The sequence below is a fragment of the Etheostoma spectabile genome, chromosome 22, assembly GCF_008692095.1.
Source record: "Etheostoma spectabile isolate EspeVRDwgs_2016 chromosome 22, UIUC_Espe_1.0, whole genome shotgun sequence".
In the NCBI taxonomy this organism is placed as follows: Eukaryota; Metazoa; Chordata; class Actinopteri; order Perciformes; family Percidae; genus Etheostoma; species Etheostoma spectabile.
Window position 1 is genome coordinate 5124045 of NC_045754.1, and position 16747 is coordinate 5140791.

The 16747-nt window shown below is 41.8% G+C and overlaps 1 long non-coding RNA gene across 1 annotated transcript; it reads right to left on the reverse strand.

Annotated features, from left to right (window-relative positions):
* Positions 1–225: 225 nt before the first annotated feature.
* LOC116672373 (uncharacterized) lies at positions 226–10365 on the reverse strand. The gene is made up of 3 exons (XR_004327539.1): positions 10354–10365; positions 7064–7069; positions 226–436 (listed from the first exon to the last, which is right to left on the reverse strand). It is a non-coding gene; the product is annotated as an uncharacterized LOC116672373 (long non-coding RNA).
* Positions 10366–16747: the final 6382 nt, after the last annotated feature.

Below are 16747 nucleotides of genomic sequence, written 5' to 3' on the forward strand. Positions count from 1 at the left end.
TTCACTGATTCGTTCAATTTATTAATTCAAGTAAGGTAGGTCAAATTTGAATCAGGATATTTGTCTGTAAACTATAATCAATGATTACAACATACAGTTTGTGTAATAACATGAGTTGGGTAATATATATATATATATATATATATACATATATATGTATATACATACTGCACATACATACATACAGTACTGTGCAAACGTTTTAGGCAGGTATGAAAAATGCTGTAAACTAAGAATTCTTTCAAAAATGGAAGTGCTAATAGTTTATTTTCATAAATTAACAAAATGCAGTGAATGAACAGAAGAGGAATCTAAATGAATCAATATTTGGTGTGACCCCTTTTTGCCTCCAACACAGCATCAATTCTCCTAGGTACACTTGCACACAGTTTTTGAAGGAACTCGGGCAGTAGGTTGTTCTGAACATCTTGGAGAACTAACCCCAGATCTTCTGTGGGTGTAGGCTTCCTCAAATCCTTCTGTCTCCATGATGTTGAGATCAGGGCTCTGTGGGGGCCATGCCATCCCTTCCAGGACTTCTTGTTCTTCTTTACGCTGAAGATAATTCTTAATGACCTTGGCTGTATGTTTGGGGTCGTTGTCCTGCTGCAGAATACCTTTTGGGCCAATCATACGCCTCCCTGATGGTATTGCATGATGGATGAGTATCTGCTTGTATTTCTCAGCATTGAGGACCCCATTGATCCTGACCAAATCTCCAACTCCATTTGCAGAAATGCAGCCTCAAACTTGCAAGGAACCTCCACCATGCTTCACTGTTGCTTGCAAACACACATTATTAAAGCGCTCTCCAGCCCTTCAGCGAACAAACTGCCTTCTGCAACAGCCAACTCTTCTGGCTGCAACTCTTCCATGAAGACCACTTCTTGGCCAGACTTCTCTGGACAGTAGATGGTGTACCTGGTCCCACTGGTCTCCGCCAGTTCTGAGTTGATGTCGCTGCTGGACATCTTCCCATTTCGAAGGGAAATAAGCTTGATGTGTTTAGCAATGTTGCCCGACTTATGGCAAGTGTACCTGTAAGAATTGATGCTGGTTTGAAGGCAAAAGGTACAAATATTGATGTGATTTACATTTTTCTTGTTTGCTCACTTTGCATTTTGTAAATTGATAAAAATAAACAATCATTTATGTTTTATAAATCATTATTTATATTTTATAAAATATTTCTTAGTTTACAGCATTTTTTCAACACCTGCCTAAGACTTTTGCACAGTACTATATATATATATATATATATATATATATATACATACATATACATTTATTTTTTATAACAATGTTGGTTGCCATATTCTTAGATCTCAGCCATGATGATACAATGTTATTAATAATGAGTTGTCCTTAAAAAGGACCGTTCAAATAGGATCTCTGTATGTTAATGTAATTCTTGAAAAGTGTATGTTTTTTTAAATTTAGTGAAGGGCTTATTGTTCAATGTATTTATGGGATTGATGTGTTCACTTTGGTACATTTGTTGAGTGCAGGAACTAAGTATTGAGCCAGAGCAACATGTGTCCATTGACTGGAGAGAAAAAACAAATCCCTCATTTCCACATTAGTGGAACGTTCATCTTAAATACACAAAACCATATTCTAATCAAGACATTCACCTTCATTATTAATCTGGTTTTCTAGCCATGCACTGTGGCCTTGTACAGATTGTGTGCTTGTTGCAATCAAAAGTTGTACTGAGAGGCTTTTAAAGCATTTATCAACTTCTCATCCTCTATGCTCTTGCCAGGCAGAGTTGTGTTCATGAAATAAAATCGCCTGAGCATTAGAGAGGGAGAGAGACACACACATTTTGCGGGTTGTTGACGTCCGGCGAGTGAGAAAAGTTCAGCCGCGGCCAACTCCTCTCGGCCAACAAGCTTGTTGACTGTCCGCATGTCAGCCAGGGGTCCCCGGTCTCTCAGCTCTGTAGGACATGTTGACTTGTTGTTCACAGCACTCTCAGTGCAGAGTCACAGTGACTGGGCTGAAGAAGTGCCACTTCAGTTATTTGGAGTTATTTAAAAATTTAATGAAAACTACTACATTGAGCATTTCATTAGTTAATCAGTCAAGACTGGGGCTCCAGGAAATGTGACTTTAACTTAACATTTTGTTTCAGCACATTGTGAGCGGTTGCAACATTATCTCACTCCCAGCGCACCAAAAAGCAACCACAAACTCGTAAAATACAGACGCTTGGCCACTGGCTGTCAGCGTCAGATGTGACACAAAAAGCACTATTCTATTCTAGGTAAAACGCACAGCTCCGCAGTGCTTTAAGATGACATGGTTTTAAGAGCAACAACTGCACTGAGTTGTATGAAACGTTGAAAATTCCATGTAGGGAGATTAGTTGGGGTGGTGGACGTGTCAAATAACACAGGACTTTCCTGGTGTTTGGTGTTCTCCTTCCAGGCAGCGCAGCAATGGTTATGTTCAGGGTTAAGGTTAGGGTTAGCTGCGTGGAAGGTGACGTCGGAGGCAAAAAACACCGTTGAGTGACTTTCACCCGAGAAATCAGGCTTTGTGCCCCGCGTGTCACTTTTCCTTAACCCAACTTTAGTTTCTTCTTCTCCTTGTTCCGTTCTACATTTTATAAGTCCAACCACGTTCTTTTCCTTAACCTAACTGTGTCAAAAGCGACAGCAATACTCCCGACCAAGTTCCTCTAGATAAAGCGTGTTTAGATATGATGCTAAAGGAGACGTTTAGCGTCAATAACAACACCAAAGGCCCCTGAACAAGTGTCAGTATTTTATGCAATGGGAGTGAGAAAATAAATTGGTCTGGTGCATTTGCCATTTATAACTGATGCAAAAAGTCTCCTTTAGCATTTAGCCCTTTGGTGTCATAGTTAGACATATTGGGTCAAGGCGTATGTTGCAGTGCCATGCGGGAGAAGAACGGGACACGAACCCTGGTGTCCTGGTTGAAAGTCCTGTGTTGTTTGACCCATCCACCACCCCAACCACCCTCCTTACGCAGATTTCCCATCTCTCATATTACTCGCTACCATTGTTGCTCTTAATACTACATCATCTTACAGCACCGCGGTCAAGCTACTGTTATTCCCGGAGGGTTCCATATAGACGCTAAAGCCTTTTTTTTGCATCAGTATCTGTCGCTGGGAGCCACTGACCCCAGCATCAGTAATACTACACACAAGTTGGAAGTGAGAATGGGTTGTGTGAGCACATTGTAGGTTCATAGATGATTTCCTTCTATTTCATGTTATAATTGCCTGGTTGAAAAAAATTCAAAGAAGCACACAATCTGTAGAAATAGTCCCTGAAAACACCCGTAGGAGTGCCCACCCATAGTGCACCGCAGGGAGAAATATTAACAATTAACTTCAGCAACTTTTGCAGAAAGTATCACCTTAGGGAAGGATGTGGCTCCACACGGCAGAAGCAGCTGTGGAGTTAACACTGTACATTTACTCAAGTGCTGTACTTAGATGAATATTGAAGTACCTCTACTTTGCTCAAGTATTTCCTTATTCAGCAACTTTAGGATCCCACTCTTGCTACACTTGTACACTGCAGTTTCATGCAACTATGCACATGTTTTACATACCCAGCACCTCTTGCTGTCATTGCTTATATAGAATAAAATGAATAAATGTACATTCAAAAGTCCGGATAATATAACTTTTGCCAAAAAAAGCATTTGTATTCATAATTAATTTTCATTTGATACCGGATCAGCGAGATATACAGGAAAGGGGAGAGAGAGAGAGATGATGACACTTTACATTTATTTAAACTTTACAGTAACTTATGTTTAAGTACAGCTAATAGGTGCTCTATTAAGACACACTCCGGTCTACAAGTCCTTAAAGGAAAGGTGTTAAAAAACAATTACGGGCAATGTTGAGCAAAAACCTAAACTTTAGTTTTTCCCCCCCAAGTACAATATGTTATCTCTTATGTTTTCACCTACATAGATTCAAGATTCAAGAGGTTTATTGTTATGTACAGTAAAGACGACTTACAAAATGCAATGAAAAGCTTGCTTTGCCAGTCTTCCTTACACAACAAATAAAAAAGGAGATTATTACAATAAAGCTAAAACAAACATTGAAAGTTGTAACAAATAGTTTGAAAAAAGGAGATAAAGTTTTTGACCAACACTGACTGCACATTTTCTTTATTACGTCCTGCCTTTCAGGGCTTTTGTACCTACCAGAGCAAATCCCTATGTGTTATTACCAATTTGATTCCAAAGATGGGGGCTCTCCCTCAACCGCTGCTGTCCAAATATGAATTATGAACTTCATAGAGAACACAACCTAATTACTGAATTATCTTTTCCATTCAGTTCTCTCTGGTCCTTCTGCTTCTTCTTCTTATTATTATAGTGGACAATGTGTTGCGTTGAATGATGCGTTATTACGGTACCCACGCAACTTCTAGGCAAGTCCCGCCCTTAAATAGCATTCACACGCTATTATTGGCCAGGCTGCCATGCTTACGCAAGATGACGTAACACTTTTTGTTCAGGTCCTATCCCCTGGCCAATTGGCTATTCTAACCTAAACCACTCAAGGTCAATGCCTAATCTCAACCAATCAAGCTGCTTTGTAGGGCGGGACTTGCCCAGAAGTTTAGTGGGATCCATAATAACGCGTGAAGGATTTTAACCACTGTGAATTCAAACGCCACTACAAAATGGCGAACACACTATCTAGTGCACTTTCCATGATAGTGAAATGGTTTTGAACACAGCTATGGTGTATTGCAGCATCTCATTTCTCCCCCGAGATGCCATCCGTCCTCAAAAAGTCCATTGCAAGCAAATAATGAAATGCTGAATTAATGACAAAAAGTGTAAATACATGCAAATACATACACTGTCCCACAGCCTTCACATTGGTCTTAAATGCATATGCAGTATTATATAGGATTTGTTATAGCCAACTGGCACTTCCAAAAGTGACCTTTAATTAAAGGAAAACACATGGTCAATTGACAACTAACTGCAAGAAAAGAAACACACATTTGTTTTATTTACTGACATTAAGAATTGCTTATAGGATATAGTAGGCTACAGTGGTGGAAGGTAACTGTACATTTACATCAGTACAGTTTGGGAGTAACTTCAAATGAGTTTTATGCTACTTTCTACTACCTTAAGTTCACACTACATTTATTTTACAGCTTAAGTTTCACAAGATTTTGCAATAAAAAAGCATATGATACGCTAATAAAATAGTTGTTAGGAGTTCCACCAGTTCTAAACATTTCAGATGGCTCCATTAAAATAACCGTTTTAGGTACAATGAGGTGAAATGAGCCATTATTTCACAAAAAAGCACAAAATGGAGAACAAAATGTAGTTCCTTCTTCTTTCCTACCCCATTAATCATTTCAAAGCCCCTCAGATTTACCTTGGGACCCTTTAAAGAAGGCCTGACCTAAAGTGCTGAACTGTATAGGAAGTAGTCATATCACCAGATGCAATAGTTGGAACAAAGGGAAAAATCCTGCACCCTGCTACTGCTATAGCATCACCATTTATTTACAGAAAACGTTTTGATCCCTCCGGATATTCATCAAGAGTACACACAACCGGGTTTAAATCCATTTGGCCCCTCCCATGCTGTGTCCCCAGGTGTGTCACACTTGAATATCCCTTTCCAATGTGAGTATCTGTCAATAAACACGTGTGTCACTTGTACACCTGCACAGAAGCATTTGATGTGCAAATTGTTTCTTCAACCATAGTTACATGACAGACATTGGGCGTTTTCTCCAGAAGCAATACATTGGATAACATTTTGAATGCAGGACTTTTACTTGTAACATTGTAGTTTTGCATTGCTGTGTAAGGATTGCCTACATTGGTGGTCGGGTTAGCTCAGTTGGTAGAGCAGGCGCACAAAGGCGTGGCATAAACTTTTGGGCCCTGTGGAAAGGTATTTTCTATGGGGCCCTCCCTGCATCCACAGCTATTGATTCTATCATCTTTTTGGACCCTCCTCACATGAGGGCCCTGGGTAGTCAGTTTCCTTATTGCCCCCCAGTCCGACGCCCCTGCAGACGCACATATGTAGAGGTCTATTCTTCGACGCAGAAGGTCCAGAGTTGGAGTCAGACCTGTGACAGTTTCCTGCATGTCTTCCTCCCTCTCTCTACTCTTTCATATCTCAGCTTTTCTTTCTATCCATTACAGGTGGAAATGCCCCCCAAAAAAAATCACATATTTGCCTAATTACTTAATTGCAACAATAAAAACAGATTACCTATGTAAACGGATTAGAGCCAACGTGAAAATTGTACTAGTACTAGTTTTAAGTCAAAATTCAGACATTAATCTCAAAACTCAAATATGTTTTGTTCATGTGGTCCTAACCCTCTTCCATTCCTCTGTATTTTCACTGCACAAGAGGTGTGACCAACAGGCACCATTCAAATGACTCTGTACGCAACTGGATAGTCCTTCAACCAATCACACCAAAGATCTGGCTAACGTAGAAGCGTGCGCTGCGGTGTGTGTAAACAAATGTAAATGTGCTGTATTTTATATAGCACTTTTCTAGTCTTAACAACTACTCAAAGTGCTTTTACATAGTACAGGAACCATTCAATGAATAAATGATTCTTTTTTTAATTTTTTATCTGTTTATTGATCCCCAATGGGGAAATTACAATTTACACTCTGTGTCCACACTCTCTTTAGTTATCACACACAGTCCTGAACTACACACACACACACACACACACACACACACAACACAAACACACACACACACACACACAACACACACACACACACACACAGACACACATGCTCAGGATCTGTACACTAATGGAGAGATGTCAGAGTGAGTGGGCTGCCAGCCGAACCAGCGCCCTGAGCGGTTGGGGGGGTACGGTGCCTTGCTCAAGAGCACCTGGCAGTGCCCAGGAGGTGAAGTGGCATCTCTCCAGCCACCAATCCACACTCCGTACTTTGTTTGGTCCATACTGAACCAGTGACCCTCCGTTTCCCAACCCAACTCCCTACGGACTGAGTTACTGCCACCCCAAATTGAACTATGTACTATGTACTTGTACTTTGTAAATTCATACAGGGCGAAATCAAATCGCCGGCAGAGTGGGCGGGGTTTACCCAGTCTAGCGTAATACAGCAATGTATTAAAAACAAGCAATCGTTGTCAGATGCTTTGTGATTGCAACATTTTTACTACCATTTCTACTCTTGCAAAGAACAAGTTGCAAATACTTTTAGTCCTCAGTGGCTGTTTTGACACTCCAAAGAAAGATGACAAACTGATTCTCCCCATTGTCCTATGGTGACTTTTAAAACTCTGAATCAGAAACGGAAAGGTCACAGGTTTTCATCATTTCCACCAGACGATATGCTCGCCGAAAAGCCACGTATCCTGTCAAAATGTCCTTGAACAAAACTCCGAACCCCTGCCTGCTCACTCACTGCAAGCCGCTCTGAAAACGAGCGTCAAGCAAATGCATTCTATTTTTCATTCAAATCAGACTCAGCAAAAACGATCAAATTGTACCTTACAGTGGCAATATTTTCTTTAGAGCCTATTATTTACGTGTTTAGGACCTAAACAAATCCTGCTGAAACACAGGAATTTATACGATATTCATTGTCAGAAGACAATAACAATTAGCGTTTTGGTAATTAGTGAGACCCTTATTATCTATCTCAATAATTTTTTTCCCCACACAGATGTTTTACAATTACAACATTCGGTAAGACATCTAATTGCTCTGTGTTTTGATGTGAAATGAGTCAGATATATCACAGGTTTAGAGTGGTTCGGCTTATTACAGGACTGCCTGCTCAGTTTATTGCAATGCATTCCCTCACCATCCATCTCCTTTTAACACCACTGATTATCCTGGCCAAAAATAATTACACGGCAAAGCGCTGCACTGCAGAGAGGAACTCTAACAGTTATCTGACCACCTGAACAACAAGTCTGGGAGGCGAGAGGGAAACAAGTGTGCAGGTCTGACCTCAACATTACCATTCAGAGTTTCTATTCAGGGGAGCACCTCCAACGATGTTTGCACATACTGTTCTATTAAATGGCTGCCTTGTTTCTGTTTTTTGCCGAAGTCCGAACAGTAGGAAAAAACACAACTCATGGAGGCTCTACATGAAAGATGTAAATATTGTCTAAATTAAATTTGAAGCTACAGTAGAAGATTATTTTTTGCCACTTGCGGCCAGAAGAACTACACAACATATTATTGCTCATTATAGCTTTTAAAAACTGAACATATAAGCAAATTATATTTATATATATATATATTTACATTATAATGATATTTACACATCCCACAAAGACCAAATAATAACTAATTTGGAGCTGTGTTTTTGCTCTCCTAATCAATGTTAGCCCAACTTTCACTCTCATTTTAGCTGCTGAATATGCGGTAGTTAAAGCCCGGGCAATGACAAGCTTTGCTGAGTTTTGTTGGTAGCCATGATGTTGTGGCCCTCCTCCCCCCAGGGGTTCAGGAAAAGTTTGATTTTCCAGCTCGCTCCGTCAGCGGTGAAGGTGTTACCTAAGGCTAACGCTTGCGATGCTAAACCGACGTCACGACCAAACGTCAGTGATTGGTATGGCAGACAAACGCATAAAGGCTGACGATTGGCGGAGGTTGAGTAAAACTTCATGGTAAGCCAATCAGAGGTAGAGTTGGGCGGGTGTTCAAAAGCACGCATAGTTGGACACACAACAAGCAAGACAAGCAAGTCCCTCAACGAGTGACAGGTGTGGCGAGCCCAAATGAGGGGCAACAAGAATCCAAAGTTCCAAAACATCTATCGTGTTTTATGTTTCGATCCACCATATAAACATAATATCTACGTACATGGCATCTGATTAGAGGCTAGTCTCACTTTGTCCCACAGCAACATTGAATTAGTTTAGATGTGTGTACATTGTTTCTGTTGATGTGTGTATTAAATGTCCATTTCATTATAATATTCAGATTTATCATAAATAATTGAACATGCACATGTATTTTAAGTTCCATTCAAAAGGGGTGGAGGTGGGGTCACATTTGAGCATTTAAAAATGTACTGAAGTAACCAGTTACTTTTATAATTTGCAATTGAGTAACGAATTTAGTCACTTTTTGGAAGAAATAACTAGTAACTGTAAGTGATTACTTTTTAAAAGTAACTAGCCCAACACTGGCAATATCTGATCTCAATGCTGGATGGGGCCGCTGCCCTCCCTGCTATGCGCTGACCTGCTGCGCTCTTCTACGTCCTGCTACGTCCTGCTATGTCCTGCTACGTCCTGCTATGCGCTGACCTGCCGCTCTCTGCTACGTCCTGCTACGTCCTGCTATGCTCTGCTGTGCCATGCTGCATTCTGTGGCACCCTGCGGTGCTCTGCTGTGCCATGAACTACTACGACTACTATTTATAGTCACTGTTCCATTATTGTAACTTTTATTGCCACTGTGAATCACACCCCCAACCGGCCGTCATCCACCACCTACCGAGAGCCTGGGTCTGTCCGAGGTTCCTCCCTAAATAAGTGTTTCCTCACCACTGTCACACTAATGCTTGCTCTTGGGGGATTTACTAGAATTGTTGAGTCGTTGTATATTAGAGTGTGGTCTAGTCCTGCTCTATCTGCAAAGTGTCTCGAGATAACTGATGTTAAGATTTGATTTATAATTTTATGATACTTTAAAGAAAATCAAATTGAATTGAATGGGAGAATTTCCTACACATTGGACATTTAACAAACGCATTGCAGCAAAGCAAATAAGTGAATTGCCAAACATTTTGAACAAATGCTTAAACTTTGTCTGGTGTTTAGTGCCGGGTAGGTGGCATGTATTGGCGTTTCACAGCTTTTTGTTCCAGATGAAAACAGCTGCCAGCTGTGGCTGGCAATGGCCTTCATGAGTGCAGAATTAGTGGACAGTGCAAAAAAACAATTAGCCAAAAGAGGCTAAAAAAGCTCCTCTGTGGCTTCTTCATTCAAGAGTAGAATGGCTAACACTTTACTTGACACTGTCATGAACCCTAACCATAACTTGTGATTAGTTTTGTGTTAACATTTATGACTTGTTTTTAAGGATATGACATATTTATGACAGTGTCATGCCACTCTTATGTAGATATCATTTAAGCAAAGTGTAACCATAGAGCGTTATGTTTGAGTCAGCCAATTCATGTTCTATCTTAAAACGCCTGTCAGATCGGAATTCATACAAGGCTTATTTACCATTTCATATTGTTAAGAACAAGCGGAAAAAGTGATTTTGTGTCTCGATTCACATCATCGAATATGCTGCCATAGAAACAGATGGACATAACATTTTCTTATGAAACATCATTATGTAAATCTTTAGTGTGTGTATGCTAAAAAACACTGTCTTTATGCCAGTAACTAACTATACAGTACTGTATCTATATGAACTGTTGATGCCGCCCAAACCACCTTTACTTCACCTTTACACAGTGGCTGGGGTACAGGGGCACTTTATTTCTTTGGAAAATAAATGGCAGTGTGTCCTAGTAGGATTTGTTTAGTGTGTTTGGGTGTGTGCGGGTATATGTGTGTGTAATTATCGCCTCTCTCTCAGTGGTGGTGGTCTTGTCTCATTACCGCCGTGGCGGGGTGTCTGCGCTTTCAGTGAACAGCATGATGTCTCCTGCTTCCCTGCCCCTTGAGCCGAGGACATGGACACAGAGGTGTCCAGTCGTCTCCTGCACACCCCCTCCTAGGCTACTGCCACAACTGTACCTGAAAACCTGCTGCTAACTTGCTGCTAATGGGCAGCCCCTATGTGCAAATAAGGCCCTATTTTATCTCCGATCCAGAGAGTGATGCATTTACTTGGCCAGGCCTATTATTCCCAATGCCTGTAATTGTGTCTCTCGCTGAGCATTGTTTTCACCACCTCTCCCTTTCTCCTCTTCCACGCTCCTCCTTTCCTCATACAGAGGGAGTTGTTATCTCCAGTAGATAATAATAACACCAATCTAAAGGAGATTTTTTTTGTGCAAGATAAAAAAAAAGAGAGAGGCTCCAGAATGCACCTGCCTGCCTGCCAGCTTAGGTTTGTACAGTGTTACAGTCAGGTTAGAGCTGTTTGGGAAGATGTGCTTCAAACTACTGATGCTGCATCAGGGATCTGGAACTGTGCCCCCGGGTGTGTTTCAGAGACTCCGATCTCACCTCCCGATCACATCTGGCACTTTCAGCCAGGCTACGGAGGTGTCTGTACTTGCTCAGTGGTAATTGCTAATGGTAATTACCGACCTTTTTCCATGAACCAGGAGGCTTATATAAATAAATGACTGGTGAAGTGGGCATAGCAGTTTCCCAGCAGCGCCGCGTATCTCTAACGCCGTCCTTCACCCTAATTCCACCACTGGGACCTTGACTGGGTCTCAGGTTCTCTGGCCTGCAGACTGCACCTATTATCTTCAACGGCTGAGGCTATTAACCAATGCACTCATGTGCTGCATGTTGGCTCTCTTATTGGTTTACTATGGCAAGTCAGTTCTTCTCGGTTCCCAAGTCTCTCTCCCCATCATTTACTCCCAAGCCCCGCGCGGGCTGATACCTTCTGACCCTTTTGAAATCCTTTCAGAAGCTCTGCCTCTCAAGTCGTTTCTTTGAGCCTCGATACTACACTCCCAACACCGATAGTCCATCTGCTGAGATAGGGGACTCCTCTCTGCATGACTACTTCTAACCCCCGGCACTCTCACCAAGGCCACCTGCATCGCACAGACAGAAAAATGGCTGAAATGGCTGCAGGGAGATTTGCCTCTGGTGCAATCCCCTCAACATCTAAGTCGGAGGCAGGTTGCTGTCTTAAGACTGGAGGGATTCAGCCCCGCTTCCTACTGCAGAGAGAGTTGCCGTGAGAGAGGTGGGGAGAGAGAGGGAGAGTAAGGTGGGAGAATGTAAGGTGGGAGAAAAATGATAAGCGATATTGAGGGAACTGAAGTCTTCCCTAATTAGGCACTGGGCCTTCATTCAGCACATTTATAGTCTAATAAAGCATGGAGGGTACGTGGTGCACTGTGATTAAACAGACGTTTGCTTTAATACACGGTGGTTGGAACAGTACGTGGGGGCTGGTTCTGGAGATGTGCCACAGACATGAACAGCCTCTGCTCATCTTCTGGACTAATTATCCCAATATTCTCGTCTTGGTGATTTTAGCACCCAGCAGACAGCAGAACGGGGTCTGAGCAAGCCAAGGCAGCCACAGAAATTGTCAAAATCAGTTAATCCATCTCCCGAGCATCCTAATGTAATTGCTTTTTGATTAATTGCGCCGGTGAAGAAAAAGAAGGAAAAAAGCGTGCTGTTGTTGTTCTCGTCGTCAGATTATTCAATGTGTTCAATGAGATTCCTCATAGTGATTGGTTGTAAACAGATCCCTTCATTTTCTCTCTTAATGAAAGACCGCTCTTGAAATCTTTGTGAAATGTCAGTTTCAGTGAGCATGTTCTGCAGTGTCATCCAAATGTACGATTTTGGACTTGCTTTTTGACCCCCTTCATCAAAAGTCCAAATAATCAGTCACTGGAACTTTACTCACCTATTTTAGGTGAAAGCCATGTACTTAGTTTCTGTTGCATCCAATACAGATATATAACAGTTGTTTACTCGCATTCACTTGTGCTATTTGACACTGGGGACATTTTGACTTGCCACAGCAGGAAAAGCACATGGGTAATTAAGAAAAAAAAAAGAATGAAGGCTGAGTTCCTTTTAGCTGCTAAGGTTTCAGGGTCTTGCTATTGTGCATGCCGGCTCACCGTCGCGCTGTCATGACTTCCTGCAGCACATGAATAGAACAGAGCCATCGCTAATGGAACACCTGTGTTTTTCTTACTATGGCAAGTCTGCTGTGAAAAAAGCCCTATTGTGTTGTACCTCTAGGTAAAGTGTTATCATGGTGTAACTGTTGGCTTGTTTACAACCTTGTTATTATCTTGATTCTTGGTTGGACTTTAGCAATGTCGTAGCAATGTAATCATGGTACCGTATCTGATCATTTAACTTGGCAAACACAATGTTATCGTAACCGATTTAAATGATGGCCAAAGCTCTGAAAATAATACTTAAATTGTAACAAAACTGGAATTATCCTCTACTGTAAGCGCTCCTTCAGGCTTATGACACTTATTATTAATTCCTAATATGCCGGTAATTGAAACTGCATCTCACCACACTGGTAAAATTTTAGATCTTTTTTTTTCTTCTTTAGTTTGCTTATAGGTTTTCCAAGTACAAATACAAACACACAGGATATTGATGTGTTGTACATGTTTAGGGTAGCCTGGAAATCCAGACCCAAATCCGAAAGATTAAAGGTCTGGCATCGAGTAATGAAAGTCTCCCATCTCGAGGGGCAGCACCAAGCGTGCATTTGAAAATCTCACTGCACACAATTGGATAACACTACGACCAATCACAACAACCCACGGGGTGACGTATCCAGAGCCCCATACCCTTAGCTACCATATCATCTCAACTATATCAGATAAACCGATGTGATTGGTGCAGATCAGCTACAGGGGCATAGTTAATGAGCAGCATTACTCGATGCCAGAGTAACTCGCTGAGCAAATTCAAATTGTGCTCTCACGTGGACTCTGGATTTCCAGGGTATGTCTAGGGCACAAAAGGAAAACATAATAAACAGTAAATAGAAAAATAAATTATACCACACATTGTAATATGAAAACAGCAACACAGAACCACCCCACCACATATATAGTGTGCATGACATATGCTATCTCTCTGGACATTTACCATATAAAAGAAAAGAGGAAGAAAGACGAGAGAAAAAACACACTCAAAGCCTGTATTCTACAGAGAAATGTAACTATTTTGTCTGTTGTCTATTTAAACAAACAGTGTGTACCCAGCTCTAGTCTGTCACAGAGCAAAGGGTCAAATTGTCTATGCAATTAGAAAGATTCCCATGTTTTGTAGAACCTGCAGGTAGAGCCCTTGATGGTGTGCCCTTCTTCTTCATAAAAAAAGGATATCTTTAATCAGGGAACTGAATGAGGGGGCATTTAAAGACTTCCACCTCAGTAAAGTTAAACGTCTTTCCACCAGTGTGATAAATGCAACAAAGTCAGCCTTCTGTGAAGAGAGGGGTACTGTAGGAGAGAGAACACCAAACAAAGCAGTAAAAAGAGAGGGAGAACATGTCAGTCCAAAGACATGTGATTGCATATTAAAGACCTTGGACCAGTAGTCATATAGATTTGGAGTGTGTGTGCCAAGGATGCAGGTCATGAGTGCCACCACTCCACATGTGGGCTCAACATCTGGGAAATACTGGTTTAATTTACACAGTTTTTTGAAAACAATTTTGCAATGAAAAAAGGAAGCACTGCAGCGGCCGCGGGTTCTTTTCCATTCCAGCACACCGACAGTTCTGCACTCTTCTGAGGTTTAGAAGTGGAGATGTTGGTAGTGTCTGCAAGCGTTTATGCGAGCACAAGGAAGAGGGATAGGCAGGAGGGAGGGGACGGCACACTGAGTAACTGTGCCTCTGACAGACAGTGTCGAGGCTGGTCTCCGGTTCTCTAAGGGTGGCTGCCTATCTTTTGTAGAGACAGAGACTGCAGGCTACCATAGTTAGATGCAGAGCTCCACTACTAAAGCAAAGTTAATAGCTCGGCCTCCCACAGACAAAACGCAGAGAGAAGGGGAGGGGGGGAGGGGGGGTTGGCGGGGTGCAATGTGGTAAGGGGCCATTAGCATTCCTGCTCTCAACCTGACACTGACAGCTGACACTGACCCTGTGTCCAAGGTGAGCGGGAGACATGGCACAGGAAGCAGAACCCCCCCCCCGAGGCGAACGCCGCCTGTTTTTTTTCTGTTCTCTGTTTCCTTTGTGGTCGCAGTTGAGTGGATTCTAAATGCCACACTTCTGTGACACATGTAGATGACTTTGACCCTGTTATGCCCCAGCCATACTTTTCCATTGTCACTTAAAGCTACACAATGCACAAATTTATATATCTATCTATCTATATATATATATATATATATATATATATATATATATCCATGAGATGGAGTGTATTCTTTTTCTGTTTAAATCACAAAAAGGGTTCTGTTAAAAAGAGCGTCTTCTCTAACCCGACAGATACCCCCTGTATAGGTTTGCCTGTGTTAAGTGGGGATGTCCGTTATAGTGACATGTCCGCCCACAGAAAGCAACACAGCTAAAAACTTAAGAGTCAAAATCCAACCGTGTCAGAAACAGAAAGCTAGGCTCTGGTCCTTTTGGCATTGTACATAGTAAAAATGACAACAATGACAATTAAATTTAGGCATCAAAACAACTAGTTAAGTTTAGAAAATAAAGACGAGGGGGGAACTGAGCCATATGTGGCACGACACCGGCGAATACAGAGGTCTTTCCATTCATTTTGAATGGGGGTATAATGTGTGTTTAGGCGGTGGTTTGCAGCGGTGGGTGCGGCAGGGGGGAGCCGCTGAAGAACTGCAGCAAAATGCTGAGAGGGATTCAACTTTTGGAAAAACGCAACCCGGCGTCACCCTGCAATCAGATTTGTCAGTCCGATTTTTAGGCGGCATGAGTACAGACAACGTCCCTGTTTTTGAAGTTTTAAAACGCTAGAAGGGTATAACACGAAACACAAGCACTTAACTGCCCAGGAGTGTGTGTAACATCTGACTGTTTCCCCGAACAACAAAGCCCCAGTCCCTCAGTTTCTTTTATTTCATACTCTATGAAATGAAGCTGCCTTTAAACCCAGTTGGAAATGTCGAGATCTATAAGCGATCTGACGGAAGACAACAGTTGTGAAGTATAAAGTCTAATTGTGCTACATCACGCGGTTAAATAACACGACGGGACATCACACAAATGGGCCATTTAAGGGACACTCCTACTGCCTCGCAACCCTGCTCTTGCTTTTGTTGTCTGAATGTGCCCTTAAGCAGCCAGAGTAGCATTTCTACGTTTTAGAAAACAAAGGCATGAACATGAATTGTGGATTTCATGTGCTGTACATCTGGCATTAAGATTTGACTATGCTTTAGATGCAAGGCATCGTGTCTACTTTTGCAATTTTTTTCCAATCGAGATCTGCTGTTATGCATTAAAAGAGTTTGGCAGCTGATGATGGGCATCTGGGCCAGAACAGCAGGCAACTTCTATGTAAACCAAATGCATGCAAATAATTATGTTAGTACACAGATTCATATGCTCCCCACTGCAAACATATTGTCATTATCTCTCCTTCTCCCTGTGCCACTTTCAGATTGGATTTGAATTAGTTACTCCACCAGTCACACAGCAGGGTGACGGGCAAACAGGGAGAGTGGAGAAACACGGCAGGTTTTAATTGGTCTCGTCTTGCAGTGCTGAGATGAGGTGCTTTCAGGAGACAAGGATTCCCTGGGAGGAAAAAAAAAATACATCCCAAAACGTTAAGGTCCCAGGTTCAATCCCTTTGAATCTAAGGCTCACACTAAATATAAATGCCACCATTTTAGTTTGGGGCAGTTGTGTCACCGTGACATTATCACCTCCTGTGCAAAAGCCATTAGCAAGTTCTGAATCAGCTTGTTCATCAAGTGATAAACAGTGTTTTAGTAACAAGCAATTTGAGGAGTCAGTCCACCTCGCACACCTTTGAGAAATTACATTAGAACTCTGGGTAACACTGCGACCAAGCACAACAACACGGGGTGACGTATCCAGAG